We start from the raw sequence: 26,265 nt of genomic DNA, 5'->3' as shown, positions 1-26,265 counted from the left end.
GAGAGCAGGAATTCAAATCAGTGTTTGCTGGCTCTTTTAGCAGTAATCATCTCATTTCTATGAAGCAAATTTTACCTCAGCTTGTTACAACTTCCTTTCTGATTGTTCGATAAAGTGCTACCTTAATTCCTGCCTCAGCACTTTTTTGAGGTGCCTCAGGCTTGCCGGGATTGCCTCTTCATCACCAGCAAACTCATCCATGATCCTATTACGTAGCTATTCCTGACCACTCTGCCTTCATGAGCATCCCTCCGTGGCAAGTCTTCCCTAGAGGAAACAGTTTGAATATTCCAAATCTTGCTCCATTTATATTCTTACACTTCATGTGTGGATCTAATAGAGCTAAGTAGTCAATAGAATTCTTAATTTTTCCTGTATTTATAATATTGGCTTTACTTCTGGATCCTGGAATTTTGAATAGCACTTAATTATTCTTAGTTGTAACCCACCAAAGGTCACTCCAAACCAATTTAACTATTCCCATCCCTGTTTTTTAACACTCATTAGCAACAATATTATATATTATCAATTTCAGCAGAGACAGGTGTAGAAATGCACATGTTATTTGAGTTTTATCAAACCTGAATGTTTATTTCTAATGAAAAAAATCGAACCCTTTATTTCCGATACTCTACTTTTATTTTAACTGTCACAATATCTTGTAGGTCATTATTTAACACTTCAAATGCTAACTCCTTAGTATAATAACTGGCTAGTCTCTTAGTCACTTTTCCCACAGAAAGAAAGCTCAACTTTTATTTGCATCAAGAGTTGATGACCAATTAACTGGTCACCAATGATTTGAATTTGTATATTAAGTAGGTATAATTTGTTGATGGTAATTTGGAAGGAAAGCAACATTGTAACAACTTAAGGGGTGATCCAGAAAGGAGTTTGCATAGAAGTGTTTGATGCCCCATATTTGTAACCAATCTATTTTTTTGGATCACTATCTGGCCTAGTGAGTAAAGTAATATATCTCACTGATTTAGACAAAAGCATACATCACTTCTTCTGGAGGCAAATTTAGTAGACCTTAATTGTTGAAAGTTACTGAACTTCTCACTTAATTCATAATAATCTGGATTTTAAAATGAAAATATCAACTATTATAAGGTTTATCATTAGCTAGAGAAAGTTTTATCAAACACTGAATAGTAACTACAGAGATGATGCTCATTATATGCTAGTTTTCTGTCCTCTTTTATCCACAGATTAGGCAACATGAAGATGGAAATACCATAGTCTGATTGGTGTAATTAAGAATCAAGACTCTGGAAGGGCACCTGGATGGCTCGGTTAAATGAACAACCCTTGATTCCAGCTCAGGTCATGAGGTTGGGGTCCTGGGATCAAGCCCCATGTTGGGCTCCGTGCTCAGTGAGGAGTCTGCTTGAAGATTCTCTCTCCCCTCTCTCTCTGAAATAAATAAATAAATAAATAAATAAATAAATAAATAAATAAACAAACAAACAAACAAACAAACAAATAAATAAATATTTTTTTGAAAAAGAATCTATACTCTGGAATCTCATCACCACCACTTGTTAGCTCAGCACATTAGAGAAATCTGGAAACGGTTGTTAGCCGATCATTATGGTTATTCTTTAGAAACAGAACTTCAGAGCTTATAAAGGAATTATATACAGGACAAAACAGGTCCACAGTTCAAGAAGATCTGGAATAGAAGACAGGGAACCACAATAGGGCCTAATACTACAAGCAGTACAGGTTCTTAAACTTAACTACAAAGAAAAACAAAACCTTTGCAAAAACTTAATTAGAACCACTGTTATTTTTCTAGGCTCATCATTCAGGAGCTAGGGTAAGGTAACAAAGATACTGGAATAAAGGCAGGATGTACCATACTGACCCTAACTTGTCCACCCTCTAGGCATGAAGACAAACAATATGTATTATGGAGCTCTAGATACTGTTTTGTGGTACCCTCACACCAATTTTACCTCTTTCTTCAGGAACTCCCACCCTTTTCAGCATTCTTTGTCAGTAACTTCTATGGTGGGTTCTTCAATAGCTTTGTCTTGGGTAATATGTATGAAAATGAGAAAACACATGGTACCTCTGACAGCTCTAGTTCAAAGGTCTGAGTAGGAGTCTAAGGCAAGCCCCATAGCCACAGGAGCTTTCGCATAAGGCACAAAAATTAACGGCAGAGTTACTATAGATCCTTAAACTGTACCCCCCTCTTGTAATGCTTTGCTCCAGCCATTCCTCTGTTTAGATATTAATATCTTCCAAAAACATAACCTCATACACTATCACCCAGCTGTGCTCTGGGGATTCCGGCAACTTTTTCTAAAATTAAAACAAACAAAAACAAAACAAAACAAAACAAAACAAAAAAACCCTATTTTTAGGAAATAAAAAGTATGAAAGTGTCCAGTTATCTGAATCACTTAACATCTAGATTATCCTTTAATGGATAAGAGATTCAGAGATCTATCCCAAGGCAGAGTTTAGTTTTCTTGACCTTAGCTTTGAACCCAGTTTATTCCATGCCTGGAGAATAACCTAAGTGCTACTTGAATGTTATAGAGAAAAGAATTGTGTTCCAGCAGAAAACTGTACATCAATTGTAGCACACTTTCAACATTTCCTGATTCTGATTCCATAGAAGCTATTTTATAACTCTGGAAGTTGTAGATAATTACAAAATACAGCTTGTCTGTAGACATACAAATTAATTATTTAGAGGGAGAGACCACCCCATGCTCTTCTTTCCACCCTCCACATCCTTGTGAACAATATATTATTGTGTTCATTTGTTCATTTATGTCTATAAATATTTCTGTTCTTTTGAATTCACCTTTAAACACACTATGTTTGGTTACTATACTGTGAGTAAAATAAAATGTTTAATGTGTGTTTATTTTACAATTGTATGAGTATCATTTTATCCTTTTTTTTTAATTTGAAAATTACTTTTAACAATTTTGAGGGTCTTTCACTGAGATGCCTAATGGATATCTGACAGTGCTTGGTAAACTTAATCACCTGAAAAGTGTCCAGACAAATTCCAGAAGTGAATACAAAGCAGAACTCTGCTGATTCTGTTATTCTAATTTTAATTTTCCATTCAACTATGTTTTTATTTTTTTGTTTTCATTTTTTATTCGTCCTTGGTTAATAGGTTATTTGGTGTTCTCTCTGAATATATTAGAAGAGATCTATTCTCTTATAACAACAGACAGTCTGTGGATAACAACAGACTATTTGGTTAGTCTTCTTATGTTCATCTATTTGTTATTTTTGAGCTCAAATCAATTAAGCATTTCATGCCCATTGGAAAGAGAACAGGGGTTTATTGAGATCTTAACCAGTGAGTTTTTGTGTGTCAGTGTTTACTGTTGATCCATGGCTGAAATTTCAGAAATAAAAATGTAAGTTCTATGTCTTTCTATCTACATGTCAATGTTTAGGAAAAAATTATCTTTCATTCTGTACTTAATATTTTCTATTTTATACCTACATAAAGATATAGAATGTAATCTATTTACTGCTAGTTAGTAAAGACAGATTGATTATAAGGTCTGTTAATATAAAGGGGCACTGTTATGACTGGCTTATAAAGGTTAATAAGAACATATATAAATACAGTATTCCTAAACTCCCCAAAAATAAGGAAATCTGATTCCTAATACTTTAAATATACTAGACTAAGAAATTATTTTTAAGAACACTAACTCAGAAACATTTAGAGAATCTGCTTACATAATTTAGGTAAATCTTTGACAAAAGAGATTAGTTAAAATTTTGGTTTAATAAAAGCTGTATCTTCTCTGATTTACCAATATTACCTATAAAATACCTTAAAATTTGGGGTAAAGCTAAAATAATTCAAACTGAATATTCAAGATAATAAAAGGTATAAATTTGTGTTTAACTAGATTGAATCAGTATGACAAACATTATTTCAATAATAATTATGTTTTACAGCATGTCCATTTGAACATGATTCCCAAGATCATAAGGTAATTTACAACTTTGAACTGATATTAAGATAATGGATATTCGTTAGAGGACTAGATGATTTCTAAGTAAGAATAAAATACAAAAACATTGAGCACTACATATCATTTTAAGTTTATATGCTCTTGTTTCTTATTTTTATATGCTACATTGAGGTATCTTTGAGTGTTAGTGAATATATTGTGTTTCTTCCCACCACCATTTTACCATTTCTTTCATTTTAAAAAGTTGTATAACAGCCGTTAGTAGATATGGAAAATTGTGTCATGGGAATTTATCAGTTCTGCAAATCTGCTAAAATAGAGAGTGTGACAAAACAGTTCTTAATTATCCACATCATCTCTTCCCCTGAACAAAGCAATCATAAACAGGATTTGGACTTTTTTCTCTTTTTGTTCTCTAAATTTCTTTATACTCTTTGAACCTATTGAGCATCCCAAAGAACAATTCTTTATTTGAGTAGGTAGGTTATAATCAGTGATATCTACTGTATTGAAATTGAAACTAAAATTTTTATTTAATGCTTACTGATTCATTTGAAGATAGCAATAATATATAATCATTTTATGATGTCTTAGTAATTTTAAAAAGTTAGTTCTGAGCTCACAGACATCCTGAGATCTGTCCCAAGTATCAATTTGTTCCAGAATATAAAAGAGCATAATGACAGGCAAAACTGGAAAATTAAATTTGCCTTAACTTACTGCATGAGTCCTGAAAGCTATGAAATGCATTAACATCTTAGCAAATTTATTCAATTTTTGTTGACTTGTTTCCTTTGTTTGTTGTTTATTGTCTTAGCTTACAGTATGAATGGTCATTCCTCTTCTCTGTGCAATCTACTGTGATAGCACAGATTCTGTATCTTAATGAAATAATTTTCTTTATGTTCACTTTAAGTCCTTGTGCATTTAAGTAAGTAAAGCTCCTTCAATTATGAAGTAGCTAAGATTATTTACAAGTATGTTATCGCTTATGTTTAAGTATTTTATTGTTGTTTTCAAATGTGTAGCCAATTACAACTTTCAGGCCTTATGATTTTAAGTTAAATTTTTAAATTACCAGAAAATTTGATTTGAGCTTCCCAAATACAAATCTTAAATATAAAATAAAATAAGAATTTTAGCCTATCTTTTATGCTTAAACTATCTTCTAGATTTCCTAGAAGTACCCTGGAAAATCACAAAGATTTTTTTCACCCTATAAAATAAATGGAAATAATTAGAAATATTAAGCATATTTTAAATATGTGAGAAATAATTAACATAGTTTATATATTAATATCTACAAGTATCATTGGGAGAATTACCAAATGGAAAAGCTGCTCAGCCTTCCATAGATTAAATTTATATAGTTAAAATGTAATTAATATAACTATTTTAGAGATGGCATGTTTCATGGGAAGTCTCCATAAATTATTCAGTATCCTTGCTTTCTATAATATGTTTTAACCTCAGAAACACTGAAATATATAGTAAGAAATAGTTCTGAAAGGTTTTCTATATTTATGGGAATCTTCATGGTGGTTTGCCTGATGATATTAGACAAAAGCAATCTGGTGTCAGTAGCCACAAATTATTATTTAAAACAGAATTATCCTACTATCCAGCAATTACATTACTAGGTATTTGCCCAAAGAATATGAAATACTAATTCAAAGTGATAATGCACCCCAATGTGTATAGCAGCATTATCTACAATAGTCAAATTATGGAAATGGCCCAAATGTCCATCAACTGATGAATGAGAAAAGAAAATGTAGATATACACAAGGGAATATTAGCCATAAAAAGAATGAAATCTTGTCATTTGTAAGGACATGAATGGAGCCAGAGACTGTTATGCTAAGCAAAATAAGTCAGAAAAAGACAAATACGATGGTTTCACTCCCATGTGGAATTTAAGAAACAAAACACATGAGCATAGGGGAAAAAAAGAGAGGAAAATCAAGAAACAGACTCTTAACTATAGAAAACAAACTGATAGTTACCAGAATGAAGGTGAGTGGGGAGATGGGTAAAATAGATGAAGGGTATTAAGGAATACACCTGTTGCGATGAGCACCAGGTATAATATGAAAGTGTTTTATCACTAAATTCTATACCTGAAACGAATATTACACTATATGTTAACTAAAATTTAAAAAAAAACTTAAATTATTTTATGGCTATAACCTCACTTCTTTAATTTGGATCTAGCATCTTCTAGACCATTAATTTTCAAGTTGATCACATACATCAATACTAAAAACGGAGTTTGCTCTTTTTATTTTAATACAGATATTTCAAACTCACTTCAGACACACTGAGCCTCTTTACGGTCTCTTTATACTATATGTTCTTGCTATATTCTTGCTGAAAATTTGCTGTATTTTGTGTGTGTATGTGTATGTATCTACCTATCTCTCTATGTATATATGTATATGTATATGTATAGCTATAGTTATAGTTGTGTATATATATATATATAGTTATCTCAATAATGTTTTCCTTTTTAATAATCGTTTATTTTAAAGCATAGATGTAATGTTCACTTCATCCTTTGAAAATAACCTTAATCATTATACTTATAGACATTTTGCTAAAAATTTTTGGGGGACTAGTCATATCTTTTTATTTCCCCACACCCCAGCATCAACTTTATGTTCTTGTCAGTTGTATTATTCTTGTTATAAATTCCTATCATATTTTTCTCTTTTGAAAACTATCAGTAATAAATTAGCCACAGCCATTTTAAATCTGATCTACAGAGGTTTTGTTTTACTTTGATCCTTCCCTGATTTTTTGCAGCTATAGCCCGAGTTCTTGTTTTACTCAAAAAAGGACTATCTCAGAGCTCTGTGAAAAAGGACTGTGCCATGTATTTCAAACATTTGATACTTCAAAGAATGACTCTTAAGTACAGACTTCTAATGGCATCCTTTGAATAATTTTAATACTATACAGGGCTACTGAGTAAGAATTTCCAGAACTCTGTCACTGGAAAGCAGAGGCACTCATGAGATCACTGACCCAAGATCTAGGGAAATAAGAATTAAATAGGACTGGATGAATTGTTGAGAGATGGTGGGTTTTAAAATATATATATGTTAATATATTTATTATAATAAATACATATATATGCTATATATTATACATGCATATTATATTGCATATGTCTTACACATATATATATACATACATATGCATTATACACAAACACATAAAGCCTTTGTTTTTGAGAAATCTGTAAATACTAACAAATAATTTAATAGCACTGGTAGGCTGAACTGAAATTTAAAAAAAAAAATGATACATTTTCACTGATAGCCAGAAATTCAGAAACTTTATTTCTCTTTACTTTTCATGGCAGTATAGTTATTTCCATAGGTTCTTTAACAATCTGTCCTCTTTTTTCCAAAACTTATTGGCGATGTTGGTTATATAACCAAAGACCTGCCCAAAATGTCATGTCCAAGAATGATACTCATACAATACTGAGTATCATACTCATAGTAGCCGCTTTTAAGGCACTTTATGGAACCAATTCTTGTAAAGCCTTCCCAGAAAAAGAGGTCCAGTATCTGGCTTACAGGGTTCAGCCCTACAGGAAGAAAGCAAGGTCACTTCCAGGCATTCTAGGAACCCTAGGATATTTTGGAGACCTTGAGAAGAAAGGTATTTTTCAAATATCTATATGTTAGTAAAACCTGGTGGAGAGAATTTCTTCTGTTTTTCTTCCTAGCTTCAGAATAGCAAATAATAAGGGAATTAAAAAGCCCAATCTGAGATTTTTTATGATAACATCTACTGTAGCATATTTTAAAAGGCCTGTATATTAAGTAAGCACTCTTTCTGCCCTTATATAAATAACCAGGTCCAACCTACTAAGACTGGTAGCCTTATTTTGTGACCAAAAAAAAATCATCTTTTTATGAGTTTTTTTTTTTAATCATAAGGGAGGAAACTATAGGGAAAAATCTATCCTTCAGTGGAAATTACACACTGCTTGAAGCAAATCTTTCTGTTATCTGATTCTGTTTCTATCAGAGCTATTGTATAATTCTGTAAGTTGTAAATTACTGATAGCAATGCAGAATAATTTTTTAGGAAGGAAAAGAGGACTTCGGTGCAGATGCCAGCTGCTCACACAAAGAGAATCAGGAATATAGATTTCTTCCCTGTCTTCATAACTAAAGTCTTAGCCTCCCCACACTTCTAATGTGAGGCTACATTCTTAGCTTCCCTATAGCTCTGGTGGGGAACGCTGCTTCCTGTTTAAGCCAGTTTAACCTTGCCAACCTGACACTGTATAGAGTTCAGGAATGTGGGGAACAAGAGAAAGAATTCTTGATCCAGAGTGTAGGACTAAAGACTAAACTTTGTTAGTTTTTCTTTTATAATTTCAAAAGATATGAAGGTCTTATTTATTTATTTATTTATTTATTTATTTATTTATTTTTAAAGATTTTATTTATTTATTCATGAGAGACAGAGAGAGAGAGAGAGAGAGAGGCAGATGGAAAAGCAGGCTCCATGCAGGGTGTCCAACGTGGAACTCAATCCCGGGTCTCCAGGATCACGCCTTGGGCCAAAGGCGGCGCTAAACCACTGCACCACCTGGGCTGCCCTGAAGATTTTAATAGTAATTGTTCCTTTGTATTTTTCCTTAGGGACAAATTATGCATTATAAATATACTATGTATTTTTAAAATAGGAATTTCACAGGAGGTACAAATAATACAACCCAAGATGGTAATGAGTGTGCAATGTCCCTGTCACTGTCCCTCCATGAGCAGGGCCTTCTTTGAGAACCAAAGAAACTCCATAAGAGCTAAATCTAGTACCTTTCTTCTTAATGATTGGGCTATTTAGATACTTTCAAACTTAACCTCTAAGTGTGGCAGAGATAGAAGACACCATTTACCTATTATAAGAAACAAATATATTGGAAAGGAAAAAATTTTGGGTTAGTGAAAACAAGAACCACTCTTTTCAAAGAATTTGCCAGCATAGCATGTTTTGATTATAAGGTCTGAAATATTTCCTTGATATTATCTTTTTCTCTTAGAGGGTACACGGATAAGGACTTACTGGCAGAGATATAACCTAAAAGACACTGCCCAGAGCAGTGGCATAGGAAGCTGGAAGAATCTGACCTCTGCAGTTCCTGCATATGCCAACCAGGAAAACCAGCCCTCAGAGGCTTGGAAGTCTGGACTTGCATCTGATCTGCTTACTCCTCCCTCAGGCATTTCAGACCCTGAGGATTGGCCTTTGACTCTCTGCTTTGCAGAAGGAAGGAAGGAGACCTGCAATCACAACATTATTTAGCTCTTGGGTTCTGCCTAGATCTAAAGAACTTCTTTGTGTTGAGTATCTTCCCTTTCATGAAGTCGACACTTTAGACCAGCCCACGCTGTAGGATCAGATTCATGACAGATATTGGTCCTGACCTTTAGTATCTCTACTATCACAAGAACAGACTGCTTGCATCCAGGACTGGGCTCTGTTTAAAGGCTGACACTAATTTGTTTCAAAGGAACCTGCTGATTTTCCTTTCTTCTAGGACAACTCTGTAACATATGGCTTGTCCTTTGTCTGGGTTTACTTTTTTGAAGAGCCTATCCCTTCTAGGGCAGGTCTGAAGTGTTTCTTTCTAGGGCAGGTCTGAAGTGTTTCTTTCTCAGCACGGTCTCTGTCCTCAGCAGAGTGGCTTGCTTTCACTGTCAGGGGTGATCCCCAAACTTCATTTTCTGAATTCTATCCTGATTGAAATCTTCTCTCCTTATTTTGGATCTAACTTAATGTTATGGTTCTCTCCCAGGAAATGAAACTTAGAAATTCATGCTCAGGGCAGTTTGATGTGCCCTTTCTTCTCCAGTTCTCCAGTTGAGTTGCACTGTGCCAGATTTTGTCTTTTGAGGAAGAAAGCGAGGACTGAAAAATGTATTTGTTCTGTTCTCTAGACTGATGTGACTAAGTCCATGGCCAAACTGAAATGAGGATTCTCAAGGCTGTCTTTTCCTACCCATAGGTGTAGGTTAGCAAGAGCACCAGGGAGGTTGGGTAGCATCTTTTCTGTAATCACTTCTTCTTTATGATCTTATTAATGGTTTGTTCTAAGAAACTGGGAAACCTTGGCTGTGGAGTCTGCTCCTGAGCAATGGGTGTCTGACAGAAGAATGGTAATCTAGTAAATGGGCCAGGATTGGGTCTCTCTCAACTGATATGGTCATATGAACCAAGGATCTTAATAAGTTTCTTTCTTACCCAAAGGGCCGTATATTAACTCTGTCCAACTGTACCACTTCGAGTTCTTGGCTTTCACCACACCATTTCAACAACTTAGAAGACTGAAATTTTTTCAGGAATTTTTGTTCATCTCCATGTTTACATTCAGAATTTTCTCTATTCTCAACTCCAGCTTTTTAAAATAATCTGTTCTTTCCTGTTCTTTCCTTTACTCAATCTAGACATAGAACTCAGTACCATCTTGATGTTTACCTAAAAAATCCACTTCCACAAAAAAGTATCACCTATATGTAACCTCCATGAAAAATATATGATAAGAGCAACAAAGCAACAAAGAGGTACTAGCACACCCCTTGGAAATAATTTAACAATATCCGTTGGTAATTGTTCCTCTTTCTTGTCTTTTTGAGCTGCTCTGCCTCTGAAGACTATCGAGTCCCCTGTCTACCCATAGAGTACTCACCCTGATGGTAATCTTTCTGCCAGGTCCCTATTACCCCCAAAATTTTGAATTTCCCTATACTCATACCAAGCAGTCAGTACTTACTTTACCCCAACATGCATAGGTATGCATAGGTATGCATGTTGGGGTAAGGTAAGAGTTGTTGATAACCTCTCCTTAGCAAAGTCCAAATGCATATGACAGTACCTGGGATGATAAAAAGTAGGATTCACAGTTGTGTTAAATTATATCTATGGTTACTTCCTCCATAAATGGTTGCTTGATTTTTCTCTTTTATTCTCTTTTACCCCAACTACTACTGGCTTTTTAATATTTTTAAATAAATGTAAAATTTTAGTTATATATATATATATATATATATATAACTAAATATATAGTATATATAACTAAACATATAGTATAAATGTATAGTGTGTGTGTATATATATATATATATATATATATACACACACACATACCTGTATATGATTCATACATGCACAACAGAGTGACACTAATGGCAGTTTCGTTATTAACAATATAAATTGCTGAAATCAAGCACTGCTTTATTTATTTACTTTTATATCTTCAATTCTCCTCTAATTTTAATGAGACTTGGCCTGGGACATCCAAGTTTTCCACCCATCTGTTGAGGTTTCACACCAGAGTTGAAAGCTCTCTCTCTCTCTCTCTCTTTTTTTTTTTTTTTTTGCCCATTCTTTTCTATAACAAAGGCTTCTCCGTAGCCATCTGCCCCCCACCAAAAAAAAAAAAAAAAAAAAACTCTTAGACTTCAATTTGCTCCTTTTCCCCTTAACTACCCTCCCTCTACTGCCAGAGATCTTTCAGTTTGGGAAATTCTGACCACACATCCTAGCATTTTTGGCATTGTCATTTATGTAAAAACTCAACATGCAGATTTTGGGTGTTATACATTGAATTCAAGTCCCTCTCTGGCCCTTATCAGCTGTGTAAATTGGTGTGAGACATCTTATTTCTTTGATAATCAATTTTCTTATATATAATATGAAAATTAGTAAAAAAAAAAATACATGTAAAACATCAGTCTATGAAAAACAAAAACACAAAACCTACACACACACTCACAAATACAAGCATGTGATGAAGACTCCTAAAGAAGCAGGGTAAAGAGGAAAATCTAGCGTATTGTCTAGAAAATATAACATAAAGCTACCATAGTTAAAGCAGTGTGGTACTGAAAGAAGCTAGATAGGAAATGAGAAAAGAAACAGAAGTTTAGATATCCACTTAAAATACCCATGGGGATTTTGTATTTGACTCAAGGCACTTCAAGTAATTGGGAAAAAGTTGCAATGAACACATTGTGTTGAAAAAAAATGGGTAGCTGAGACATGATGCTCAGGGGAGGCTGAGTTAGTGTTTAGTAATATCTGAGTACTGACCTTTCTCTTCTCCTCCAGGTAAGAACAGGGACTTGCTGACACAGCTTTGACAGGGAATCTGGATGTTTCTATAAATTTTCTTGGCCTGATAATAAAAGCCACAAGATGGGTAACGGGCACTGAGGAGGCAACTTGATGGGATGAGCACTGGGTGTTATGCTATATGTTGGCAAATCAAACTCCAATAAAAAAATTACAAACATTAATAAATAAAAGCCACAAGATAAAGAGGGCTTTGTTATGGCAAAAAACTTAGCTGCTGCTGAGTTCTTCTCCTTCTCCTTCTCCTTCTCCTTCTCCTTCTCCTTCTCCTTCTCCTTCTCCTTCTTCTTCTTCTTTCTTCTTCGACACCTAAGCTGTCCAGACCCAGCCAGCCCTGGTGAGGTGAACAAAAAATCAACCCTCCCAGCTTGCTAATAGTCAGGACTTTTAGGTCCAAGGGAGACTCCTACTGAGTAGGGCTATGCTTCTCATCTGGGAGGGAACCTCTTTTTTCAATACTCTGTGTTTCTAATAATGTGCTTTGAATTCTTCTCATTAATTGATGACCCATTGAATAGCTGAATAACCCATCTCTACGGTACTAAATTAATTCTTGACCTTTGAAAAAAAGTCCTTACTCATAATATAAAAACTGCAAATTAAAAACAAGTTATCTTTTTCAAACTGCCTGATTGGGAAGGATGGCAAATCTAAAAAGTCATCACATCAGTTACAAGGGAAAAGGCAAACACCTTTAATTGGTGTGATGGATAAATGGTTTCAACTACCACAGAAGACAATTTCATGGTATCTTTACAACTTTGAAATGCATATGCCTTAACCAATAATTCCATTCCTAGAAATGTATCCAAAAGATTACTCACAGATGTATATTGAAGAATTTCATCATAATATCTCAATGACAGAAAAAGGATTGGAAATAACAAAATATTCATTGGCAAAGATCTAGTTAAGTAAGTAATACACATTCATGGAGTGCATTCATACAGTGCTAAGCTACCTAGTAGCTTGAAAAGAACTGAGCAATTTCCATGGTGTGATATACAACATCTAAGATACATAAGAACGAGGTGAAAAAATATGTATGTTAAGAGGTATGTTACATGTTTTATTCATTAAAAAAATATTCAGAGACAGAATTATTGTTTGCAGCAGAATTTAAAGAAATTTATTTGGCTTATTTATAGTTTCCAGCTCTACAACAAAATCTTTGTGCTTTCTCTCTCATTCTCCCCTTTTTGTTTCCCCTCTCATTATAGTCTCCTTTTCATAAGAGGAATCTTGGTAATTAACTGTGAGGAGAAGATAGCATTCGAACTCAATCTTTAAATATTTATCTGATTATACTATTTAAATTTTCTATCTATAGAACAGAATAATAAGTGTACAGGATTTGCATTAATTATAAAAACATGTTGCAAGGATTTCTGGGAATTATGAATGTCTCTCCCCTTTACTTTTTTATACTTAAAAAAAGATTATGACAATGGAAGATAAGTATTTAGCAAAACATATTTAAAAACCTAGATACTATGTGATCACTGACTATGTGATCATTTTCAGATTCCAAGGTGGTACCAAGGTGAGGACAAGCAGTCTATCTGGGAGGTGACCCTGATAGGCATTAAGAGAGGAGCAGGGAAGTGAGACAGAGAAGGAAAGACAGCTTACAAAGTGCACATTCTCATATCAACTAACTAGATCTTAGTCCCACTGGGATGAAGCTGGGGATCAGGGTGACCCACGTATCTCAGGCTCATACCACCAGGGGACTGCTGGTTGAGCATTAATTCTCTGGCCTTTTAAGCCTGCAGAGGCCTAGGGAGAGCAGACTCTGACTGCCAGAGAGAATCCTCAGGGATCAGAAACTAAGGGCTTAAGAACTAAGGGCAGCTGTCCTTTATCATGGTAATATCTGAGAGGGGATGAGTAGGAAGCTTCAGGTCTGCCTTAAATATTGTGACAACTGCTTAAAGTGACAGCGCATTTGATTACAACTTCCTGTGGTCCAAAGTTCAAGTGTGTCTTCTCTCTCTGCTGCTCTGATTTGGTCACTCCTGAGTATCAGGAGCTGGTAAAGACTTCTAAAATGGACTTGGCTGAAAGGGAAATGAGGTCAGTGGAAAACAAATGAACTTCAGATACACTAGGGGTATAGTGTTCATTTAGGTTTGCCTATGAAGAAGGTATTCTGGTTCTACAAACATCCTTAGTTTTTGTTTGTGGATGCTCCTCTCCCATGCACACACTTTCAGTTCACACAAATTAGGACAAGTACATGCCAGTTCAAATCAGGACAGTTTTTAAAAAGGCAAAAAAAAAAAAAAAAAAAAAAAAAAAGGCAGGTTAAATCCTAGGATCTATGCTAAGAATACCAGAAAAGACACCTTTTTTTTTTTTTTTTTTTTTTTTTTTTTTGCTTCAGAACTTAAGCTGGAAAAATTTTCGCCCTGGTACTTTTGTCTGATATGTGATTGCAGGGAAGAGGACCTCTCTGGGAAGGAGCACAAGGAAAGAAAGCTGAGTTCAAGAGAGAGAAATTAGATTCAAAGGTATCATTTAGGGGTGCAGGCCATTTTTACCCATGCCCAAAGATCAACACTGGGTTACTAGAACTTCCTTAAAAAATCACTTGGAGTAAGATATGGATTTTTATTCCATAGGTTTTTGGTTTTGGTTTTGTTTTTAAAGACTTACTTTCTTTTTGTTGTTGTTGTTAAAGAGAGAGAGAGAGCGCATAAGCACAGCAGGGAAAAGGACAGATGGAGAGGGAGAATCCCAAGTGGACTCCCTGCTGAGAGAGGAGTCTGCCCTGGGGCTCAGTTCCACCATTCCAAGATCATGCACTGAGCAGAAATCAAGAGTCAGACACTCATCTAACTGAGTCACCCAGGCGCCACAAATCCATAAGTTTTCTAAATGCAACATTAGGTTATCAGATTATTGTAGTATAGGAAGTATTTTTAACATCCTATTTAAGGCACTTTCAGTAATAGGTGAGTCTTTAATAAATAGAAACTAGTGTGACCTTGTGCAAATGCCTCAGTATCCTTAGTAGTAAAATGATGTAAATCATTGAATTGACATTATAGAGGGGTTATGAAAGCTAAAAACTCTGATAAATGCAAAGACCTTTGTACACTTCTTGGCGTATATTACTGTGATCTCCATGAAGGCTAGGATTATATTTGGTATCTATTTTTTTTAATCACTATAAATCTGGCACTAATCATACCACTTGCACATAGTAAACCATCAACAAATGAGTACTACACTGATACATGAATGGAAGGAAGTGGAAATGATACTCAAAATATTGAGCAGGGGCACCTGGGTGGCTCAGTGGTTGAGTGTTTGCTTTTGGCTCAGGTCATGATCCCAGGGTCCTGGGATTGAGTCCCAATTTGGGCTCCCTGCAGGGATCCTGCTTCTCCCTCTGCCTACATCTCTGTGTCACCCTCTGTGTCTCTTATGAACAAATAAAATCTTTAAAATAAAAATTTTGAGCAATTGTTACTGTACCAACACTATCAGTAGATATTGGACAGTCACAAGCAAATACAGCTCTACAGGCATGCATGTCTACTGAGAATGAGCTAGGATGAATGAGAAAACAAATATTACAATGCAAATTATATGTAAATATTTTCTTATATACAATATATAATACCTTGCAACATTCTAAAGCTTTGGATAGCTCTGGTTTTGCCTTCAGAGGAGCATATATGCGGTGATGTTGCCCACTGCTATTATTTTATAAAAAACATTACCAGCATACATTATCTTGATCACAGGACTCTTTTATACAGAATTCTTTAGTCTTGAGAAAAGAATCATGAATGTACATCCTTTCAATGTTTTCCTTTACAAGCAACGTCTGACCCGTCCTATATAATTCTGTCACTAAAAGGATGCTTTAAGATTATATGCTTAGTATATGCACGGCACTCCCACGGAAGTAATTCCATTTTAAAAGATTTTCAATATGTTCTGGGGCTGACTTTACTGTTCTGAATCCTTACCCTTTAATAAGTACCATTTTTAATGTTTCCCTCCACTCAACAGGTCTTAGAATATTACTGAGAATCATAGGGTTTAAGGTTAGGCCTTGTATCACATGGAAAGGTCAGAATAGATTCAAAAATGCAAGCCCAGCCCTTTTAACCCTTAATTTTGAAAATACACAAAGCCTAGGTCTGCCCTAGGACAGAATCCAACAGTGAAACTGAAAAATGTATTTTGCTTGGGTAATCTATTCAAGAATTCAAGAATATATATATCTATCTAGTTGCATGCTATTTTTTTTTTCTTTTACCATCTCACCTTATCAGGATAATTTTTCCATAGTCTCCATTGACTCCAGGAATACCTCTTTCTTTTACCTCTAGCTCCTCTTGATTTGTTCTCAGAAAATAGGAACTGATTTCAATATGCATTCATTAATTCACTGAACAAAGGTTTGTTTAGAGCTTTGTGCTTTCAACCACAAGCCACTGAACTAAAACCAATCAAAGTAAAACATAATGAGGATCCTAGATTCCCTGCACCAGAAATAAAATTATAATATTCAGCCAAAAGTCTATTTGCCAAAGTCAATGGAATATTTCACGTTTGAATCACAACTGGTGATTCAAATGGTCTATTCCCATAGTAAACACTGTTTACTCTGTTTTATCCATGGTAGGCCCTTGACAGAGCCGAACTGAATTGTATTTGACATTCATTGGATTTGGCAAGTGACATCACTGTTTAATCAGTTACTCATAAGCATTCTACGTTTGTCATTATTGTTTCTAAATCACAAACAAGTTGAAGATCAACAATTATTTGGTACTTTGGTTTTCAATCAAAATAAACCCAACAGTATATCAGTCATATCCACACCCACAATCTTCCATTCCATTGTAGTTTTAATAATAATTGCTCCAACATAGTGGACGAAATCCTCTGAGATAATTTTCCTTTTGTATTTATCAAAAATCACAAAAACTATATTTCACTGCACACGGACCATCCATCTTCAGTTTATGATTTTTTCTCTCTTTCTGTACAAAGAAATTGAGCAGGAATCAAAAAATAAAAGGTAAGCATTCTAGTAAAAGAACAAGTTCTCTATTGATTTTCTAGTTCATCTCATAAAATCCCTTTCTTTTCTAGAACTGTCTCCTTTTTGAAAATGTCAGAAAGGAAATGACCTTTGCAGTATTTCAAACTAAAATATGTATCATGGTATTGTAGTTATTTTATAAAAGGTCAGAAAATATTTTCTAATGTAAAGATTGCTGGTCCAGAAAGCAACATAACATTTTTAAATTACACTAATTAAAATCAATGAATGCATATATATTATACATTATATATATGTAATATGTGTGTGCACATACACATGTATATACCTCCACATTTCGTATGTTCATATGCAAGATATTCTTTTTTTTCTTTCAAATAACTGAAAAACAAACATTTACATTCCTCAAGGTTATTTATTGCCTATGCCTTCTATTTTATTTTTGTATTCTTTCTAGAGCATACATATTGTAGGCAAGGAATATAAGGGGAGTTCATCATATACACATAAGTATATAAATGCAAGAGAGGTATTCAAATAACTGCTTACTAATTACATATAGTGAACTGAACTCTAAAGGCTCTATTGTTTACAGAACATAATGATTTAATAGTGACAATTCTTATTAAATACTAAATAACATGTATAAATTAATAATATTATATGTTATATATTATAAATACTGATACTATATCATATAATATAAAATCCAAAGTTCTAAGTACTGGGATAATATTAAGAAATTATCAAAATATATTTTGTTCATCCATATGTATAGTTCCTTTAAAATAGTTTAAAAACTGAAGATGTAGAAATAACCTAGTTACTTCTCAGATTTGTCCACAAAACATCTATTTTCTTAACTATAGATCATAGAAAGAAGACTATGGTATCATGGCATCACTATACCATGACCTTTTAGGGAAATGATATATATCTCCAAGATCTCACACCAAAATTCCCAGTTGTAAATTATTTTTCTTAGTAACTAAGTTCTTAGAGATGCAAAAGTAAGTACTTTGGATCAAATATTTGTGCTTTCAAGGGAGAGACAAGTATATGAAATACAGCAGAGCAACAGGAGGTAATTTCAATCATCAGAGCATCAGAAATCAATTTGTATGAGAGATACACTTTAAATGGTAAAAATACTTGACCTAGGACTTTGGTACATTTACTGGCAAGTAACATAAACCAACTCTGGCAGCTGCAAGCTGCTATATACTCTGAATTTATAGAGCCTTGGGAGTTTGGAGACCTAGGCTTAGTAAAGCAAGTTAGAATAGACAGCTACTAAAAACACAGACTTTCTTTTTTGTAAAAGGAAAAGTTTAGGTACCACTGCTGTAACTGATTAAATGAATGATTCCTAAAAGTATATCCTACCACACTACTTAATCAACATTAAAAATTCTAGATAGGAGTATCCAATTAGCTAACCTAACTCAAAAGCCATGTTAAATCTAAGCTATGACCTAAAACCCAAGAGAAAGCGAGGATCTGATTGTTCAAGCTTCAGTTTTAGAACATGCAGTACAACCTCTCACTAAAGGTACCTGAAATGTAGAATTCCTCTTCAATAGGAATAAGGGGGTGAATACAGAATTTTTTCTTTTTTTTTTTTAATTTTTATTTATTCATGATAGTCACACAGAGAGAGAGAGAGAGAGAGGCAGAGACACAGGCAGAGGGAGAAGCAGGCTCCATGCACCGGGAGCCCGACGTGGGATTCGATCCCGGGTCTCCAGGATCGCACCCTGGGCCAAAGGCAGGCGCCAAACCGCTGCGCCACCCAGGGATCCCCCAGAATTTTTTCAAAGCAGTGTTTACTATACTCACACATGACAGTAAGAAAAATTTTCTCCATTCTATACATAAGACATTTTGTAATAATCTTCTGAAGTTATGTCATTGATTTATTTATACATTTAACTTATCATTTTCAATGGCTAAAACATAGATCCCATAAGAACTGGGATTTGCATATATTGTTCAATGTTTTATCCCCCTAATCTAGACCAGATATTGGTAATCAACACATAGGTAATCAATAAATATTTTTTGAATGAACTCACTGATAAATAAAAGGGTGTTATAATGAGTGGAAACCACTACTTCCCCAATGTCTTTGCCCAACTCAATCATTTTGAGTCACTTTATCACGCAACTTTGAAGCCTATTTGGAACTTCAAATAATTATTTTATAAACAATCGATTAAAGGAAAGATGAGTAGTTTGCCACTGTCTTTTTTAGATTTAGCAATTTTATCTCCATATCCTCTTATAGAATGAAGTATTTGACCTCCTTTTCTGATGGGCAGTGTGCTAGCTAATAATGAATTTGTAGTGACAAAGAATTAAGTGTGAAACAGCTGCTTCTGCCTGGTCCCTCTGAAACTATCAAACTTCAAAAAGACAATTTCTAAATTTCAGTGGAATTTGGAAGATAAATGTAAACTAGACTCCTTGCAGGAATTTTCACACTGAGTAATTTCTAGCTATCACTCAGGATGTGAAATAAGTGATGATCATTTTTTACGATAAAAAATGTCTAAGAAATATTGTTTGCTTTTCTGTGGGTAGTTGTGGGGAAGATAATGACATATCAAGATTTAAGATTACACATAATAATTCTGGATAATGCCTCTGTCTAAAACCTTCTTGTCCTAACATCCAGCCCCAAGTACATGTATGAAGAAAGCCTACCTCAACTTTCAACATGTCTTTCCTTTGGTGCTTCCATTACATCCTATTTTATTTTAGAAATTACTACATGTGTTCATATTTAGTTTATTTATCCCCATGTCCCTACTTAAATGTTATTCCAAACATAGAAAACCCATCTTACTGATCCTGTGTTCCCAGAACCTAGCTCAGCATTGTGCAGTACACAGAGTATCGTACATTTTCCTTGAAATATTAATTGATATAGAGTGAATATAGTCCTATAGCTTGCTGAAAATCAATGATAAATCTGACTTCTGTGTTAAATGAAGAAAGGTAGCATGTTAAAATAACAAAAAACTTCTATTCCTGAATATGGAATGAAATTCCCTTTTATTTGTTAAAAAGTACACATTTGTAAGTTTAAAAATAGTCACCAATAAATAATTAACAAGAAAAGACCATTTCCTGAATATGAGAATAAAGTTTAGAGACAATAATATAATTATAACCTTTCCTCCCTTAAAAGGTGAATAGAGAAGGGTAACCACGATTGTAGTCAAGCAACAGAAGAAAGAAAGAAAGAAAAAAAGAAGAAGAAAGAAGAAAGAAAGAAAGAAGAAAGAAGAAAGAAAGAAAGAAGAAAGAAAGAAAGAAAGAAAGAAAGAAAGAAAGAAAGAAAGAAAAGAAAGAAAGAAAAAGAAAGAAGAAAGAAAAAAGAGAAAAAGGGAAGAAAAAAGATAAGAAAAGAAAAAAAGAGAGACAGAAGAGTGAATTAAAAGTACTGAACAAGATAAAGTTTCTTGTCTTTACCAACCTGCCTGGGATTACTTAGAAAACAAGTGGAAAAAGATTGAAAATCCCAATGACATGTTGTTTATGCCATGGTACTTTTAGGTCTATTTCAAAGGAGATTTCAGAGTTCCCTTCAAAATAAACAGTCTATCTCAAGGTTCTTCTGTTTTCCAGGTGCCTCTGGACATCCAGTAATTTCTGCAAAGTTTTTTCCCATTAGTAATTTCCAGTTTTCACAGTTTATAAACAGGAAGGACAAGAAAAAATTCCTCTCATCTTTATAGCTTTCACTGCAATAGGGCTTCTTTTGCAGATGACATGGACTGTAGTTTTGTTAGATGCTAAAAAAGCAAAAAACAAAACAAAATAAAAAACAAAACAAAAAACACCTCTAAGTTTTTATTTCTTTCTAAGGAACATTTGCTTAAAAACTAAGACAATCAAACTTCTTCCTCAAAGATTTAATGAGAGGGCAAAACTCTTGCAGGGAAAAAAAAAACAGGCCTCGTAAACATTCAGTGTACCATACATATTTAGCATAATGCAAAAGTGTTGAATCATCCTGTAAAATAATTTTTAATTAAGAAAATAAATATAAAGAAAAAATATTCATAATTTAAGTCTTCACGTAACTTTTGTATTTAATCTTTGCTGAATGCTTGGGAAAATATTATTTTTAATTACCGAGAAGTTCCTGAACATTGTATGTATTCCTTGTTAAATACTAAGCAAAAGTATATAGTTGAAAAGTAAATATTTCCTTTAAACCCAGCTCCCAATGCCCTGGGTCCTATAGTGAGGAAAACAGTACTTAGAGTTCTCTTCCCTTTTTTTTTTTTTTTCTCTTCCATTTTTTGATGGACCTTTAGCATGAGGGAAAAACTAAACTACTGTTGTTTTCATCTATGGAAATTTTGAAGTTGTTATTTCCAAAGTATTATCTAGCCTATTTTTTAGCCATAAGACTAATGTTAATTATTCTTTTATTTTATACTACTCATATTCAGATTACATTTTTTCTGTAACTTCCTTTTTAAACTTGGAAAATCTACTGACACTAGTTCACGTTAACCCACTTTATTCTTTTTTAAAAATTTTAAATTCAATTAGCTAACATATACTACGTCATTAGTTTTAGTTGTAGAGTTCAATAATTCTTCACTTGTGTAAACACTCAGTGCTCATCACATCATGTGCCTTCCTTAACGCCATCACTCAATTACCTTATCTCCCCTCACTCACCTCCCTTCCAGCACCCCTCAGTTTGTTTCCTGTAGTTAAGAGTCCACTCTGTTCTTTTTAACTGGTGCATAATATTTTACAGAATTTTTGTAAGATCATTCATATGTCAAGTTGGTTGAAAGAATAGTAAGTGTAGTAGTAGAGAATTCTAGATAGACTTGAGGTTCCATAAGAAATAAAAGTGAGTGAATAGAGCAGAAAGAATAAACATGGCGAATTCAGAAATAAACTGAGGATAAAATGAAGATCAAAGGGGGAACAGATAAGAGATACAAGTTTGCTAAAATGTAAAATACCAGGAAAGCAAAAAGCAAGAGGGAATTACTAATCGCTGTTATATTTTTGATATTTGTTTATTATAGAACCAAGAGGACTATCTGATACATTCATCTATTTAGAGCCTAATAATATATGCTTGGGAAGCAATGATAATAAAAATAACTCTTAACCACTTACTTGAAATTTAATATGGGCCAGACACTGTACTCTGTGTCCAGTACTTGTACTAAACCTTGAAAAGGTCTCTTCAGCAACTTTTCATTTATTACTTAGTGAACACTTTCTAGATTCCTCTTTCCTTCATAACCACATACAAACCAGCAAGCTCTTTGATCTTGCAGAATATACCCCAAATGTGACAATTTCTCATCGCTCTCACAGCTCCCCTCTAGTCCATACCATCTTCATTTTTAGGAAATATATAATAGGAAAATATAATAATCTTCTAACTAGTTTCCTTCCTCCCACCTTTCCCCATACAGTTATTTACCATCCAGCAACAAAATGTTTTTGGTAATAAATCATATTATGTCATTCCTCTTAGTCAAAACCCTCCAATACAACAATAAAGTTTCAATCCTGGTTTACAAAAACACCTATTTCCCCAACCTTGTCTTCTTCACCCAGCTCACTTGGTTTCAGGCACATTGGCCTTCTTTTCACTCAAAGCACCAAGTTCATTCCTCCTCAGAACTCCTCACTTTCTGGCTTCCCACTGCTTTGAATGATCCTCTCCCAGAAATTTCCACAGCGACTCCCTCAGTTCATTTAATCTTGATCAAAGACCAATTTCTTAGAGAGAATCTCTCTGACTACTTTGTTTAAAATAACCCCATCACACAACTACTTCACGGATATTACAGTTTTCTTCCTAGAACTAATCATTGCTATTTATTAATAATAGACTCTTTTTTTTGGTTTATTATATATCTGCCCTTTTGGAATAGAAGTTGCATGAAGGCAGAGACTTCACCTAACCTGCTCTGTATCTCAAAGATTTAACAGCAGTGTTCGCCAAATACGGGATCCCATAAATATTCATGGAATAAATATTGATCAATAATTCTTTGTTTAAGTATGTCCATTTTTGCTTTCAAGCTCAGAATATTATCAGTTCCCTTTTTTGTGTCAGGTATTCTTTATTATATATTCATCAGAGCTTAGCAAAAACAGCTAAAGCTAGATATTTTGGATATTATATAAGCTTAAATTGTTAGGATTTTGTAGTTTTCTTCACAATAATCCATTAATAGTATTAGTGCCACTGTTTAAGTTTTATAACTTTCTTTATAAGTTTAAAACTTTTATAACTTTTAAAGCTCAACTTCACTTCTGTTAGCAATTGGAAAATGATAGTGTAAGGTTTTCTTTCCTGAGTTCATTATTTCATTACAAATCATCCAAGAAGCTTGTGCCTTGTTGAAAGAGCTAAAGTTCAAGACATTTGACCCGCAGGTAGCTTACCTATTCCATCAGCTTTAGAGAAGGCATCAGTTTTGTTCCTTCCTCTTTGCTTTGTTTATTTGCAATTACCCAGTGATTTCTTGAATAAAGGTAATTTCTATACAATTTGAAATTGCAACCCAAACAAATCAGAAAGAGTTTAACCATATGATTCCATTGAATCATCCCAACCACTGATATGGTAATGAAAATAAATGTTCCCATTGTGTAGAGTAAGACATTACCTGCTTTCTTAGACTCCAGGTCTATTATACCAGGCAGGCACTGGATTCAAATCCTAGCTTCAATACTTCTTACCTAATAAAGATATGGTGTGATTTCAAAAGTGAATGCTCTTGGAAGCTATTCATCTAACTGACAAGAGCAGCAGGAATTCTTAGTGAGAAGTAAATATCAAAATTGCCTTAAGAGACCCACATCTGAACTACCATAGCTTGAACTGAGAATTTTGGGGCTACATTTTAGAATTTAATAATGAATGGGTTTGTGATTTTTTTATTCACCTGAAAGAAGTTTAATTATTTAAACACCAATAGACTGTAATTGATGAATATCTTTTCATAATAACCGTTCACAATGCTTCCTTTGCCATATGCATTTATTGGAGTACATTGTTGTTAATATACAGAACATGTTCACAGGACAACTTCACAGAACTCAGATAAATGCCCAGTGGATTAGTGGTTAGTATCACTAACTCTAGAGTCATGGAAACCTAGGTTCAAATCTCAGCTTACATCCTTCATAGTTGAGTGACCTTGAATAAGACTTTTAAAATGTTCAGATTGTCAAACTAGATGACTTCCCAGTTACAGGAGTAGAAACACAACTGCTCCAGATCAAGTTAACCTCAAACTAACAGTAATTGTAGAGGTCAATATTATTGAGTGCTTTTTACCACAAATATAGTTATCATCTGAGATGGCAGCATAACATAAAGAAGTTGCATCATTATGTTGTATACCTGAAACCAATGAAACATTGCATGCCAATTATACTTAAATTAGAAATATATATATTTACTATATGAGTGTATGTTATGGGTTTAGCACTCTACTAAACACTCTACTTGTGTTATCTCATTTAATCAACACAAGTGGTCTATAAAGTTGATATCATTATTTGTATCTCCCTTTACAGGTAAGGAAACGAAGGTAGTGTTTTGTATTCTGCCTATGTCTCAGTCTATCTGGGCTGTTATAGTAAAGTATCAGAGACTGGATGGATGATAAACAAAAAGAATGTATTTCTCATAGTTCTAGAAGCTGGGAAGCCCAAGATGAAGGCAATGGCAGATTTAGCATTTAGCGAAGTTGATTCATAGATGTGTCTTTTCATTGTGTCCACAGTGGTAAAAGGGACAAGCTAGCTCTATGGGATCTCTTTTACAAAGAATAGTAATTCCTATTATAAGGACCCCACCCTCATGACCTAATAACCTGCCCCAAACCCCAGGGCATAATACTATCACTTTGAGGGTGATTTCAGCATATGAATGTTGGAGAGACACATTCAGACCATAGCAACCAGTTAGCAAGTGGTATAGCTAACATTTAAATTCATTTGCTTTGACTTCACTGGTGTTGTTAATCTAGCATTGAATGATTTCTACATTTTTTAAAGCAGCCTATCCTTTTCCAAATGCAATTTCTTGAAAGAGCAGATAAGAACAGAGTTTATATTATTTAGTGAGAAGATGAAAGGACTCCAAACCCAAATCTGTTAGATTCATTGCTCCTGTGAGGTGGGTGGACCAAAAGAGATCTGAGGTACAGATTAGAAAATTCTTTATCTAAGCCAACCCTCATCTGTCTATAGCCCCCATTATATCTAGGCACATGTGGCCATTTACATTAATTAGTTAAAATTAAAAATAATAAAATACCAGGGTGCCTGGGTGACTCGTTGATTAAGCATTTGACTCTTGATTTCAGCTCAGGTCATGAGATTGAGCCTGTGGTGGGCTCTGTGCTCAGCAGAGAATCTGCTTGGGATTCTTTCTCTCCCTCTCCCTCTGCCCCCATGTCCATTCTCTTTCTAAAATAAATAAATAAAAATCTTTTAAATGATAATAATAATAAAATATCCAGTTCCTCAGGCACATTGGTTCCATGTTGAATACCCAGTGGCTGCATATGACTAGTGGTTACTATATCAGCACAGATATAAAACACTTTTATCAACACACAAATTTCCAATATAGCAATGATCAAGAGGAAACCTCAAATTATTGTCTATTACAATTAGAATAAAATTCAACATCCTAGCATAGCTTTTCTTGTCTGATAAAATCTGGACCTTTCCTACTTCCTTGATTTTACTTCATACCAATCTCTTTGTTCACTATGTTCCAGACAAACTGGCTTTACATTCCTCTATTTGCCAAGCTTTTTTTTTTTTTCTGGTCTTGTACTTGTTGCTTTCTCTGCTCATTGTATTCTTCCCCCAGATCATTACATGGCTGCCTTTCTCTCATCCTTCAGGTACTAGCTCAAATATTGCCTTCTCAAAAACCCCTTTCCTGATTATCTAATCTAAATTAGCCCTTCCTTCTCAGGTCTTTTTCTATTCAATTATCCTATTTTATTTTCTTGAAGCACTTGCCACTTTTGAAGTGGCTTATTTGTTCGCTTATTTGTTTGTCTGTTACTTTCACTCTTA

General features: G+C 34.1%; 1 long non-coding RNA gene across 1 annotated transcript; it reads left to right on the top strand.

Annotated features, from left to right (window-relative positions):
* Positions 1-3,256: 3,256 nt before the first annotated feature.
* LOC144311881 (uncharacterized) lies at positions 3,257-20,436 on the top strand. The gene is made up of 3 exons (XR_013377371.1): positions 3,257-3,401; positions 3,958-3,992; positions 20,354-20,436. It is a non-coding gene; the product is annotated as an uncharacterized LOC144311881 (long non-coding RNA).
* The last annotated feature ends 5,829 nt before the right edge of the window (positions 20,437-26,265 follow it).

This window comes from Canis aureus, chromosome 4, assembly GCF_053574225.1.
Source record: "Canis aureus isolate CA01 chromosome 4, VMU_Caureus_v.1.0, whole genome shotgun sequence".
In the NCBI taxonomy this organism is placed as follows: Eukaryota; Metazoa; Chordata; class Mammalia; order Carnivora; family Canidae; genus Canis; species Canis aureus.
The sequence above is the reverse complement of the archived record's forward strand: the minus strand, read 5'-3'. Positions and strand labels throughout refer to the sequence as shown.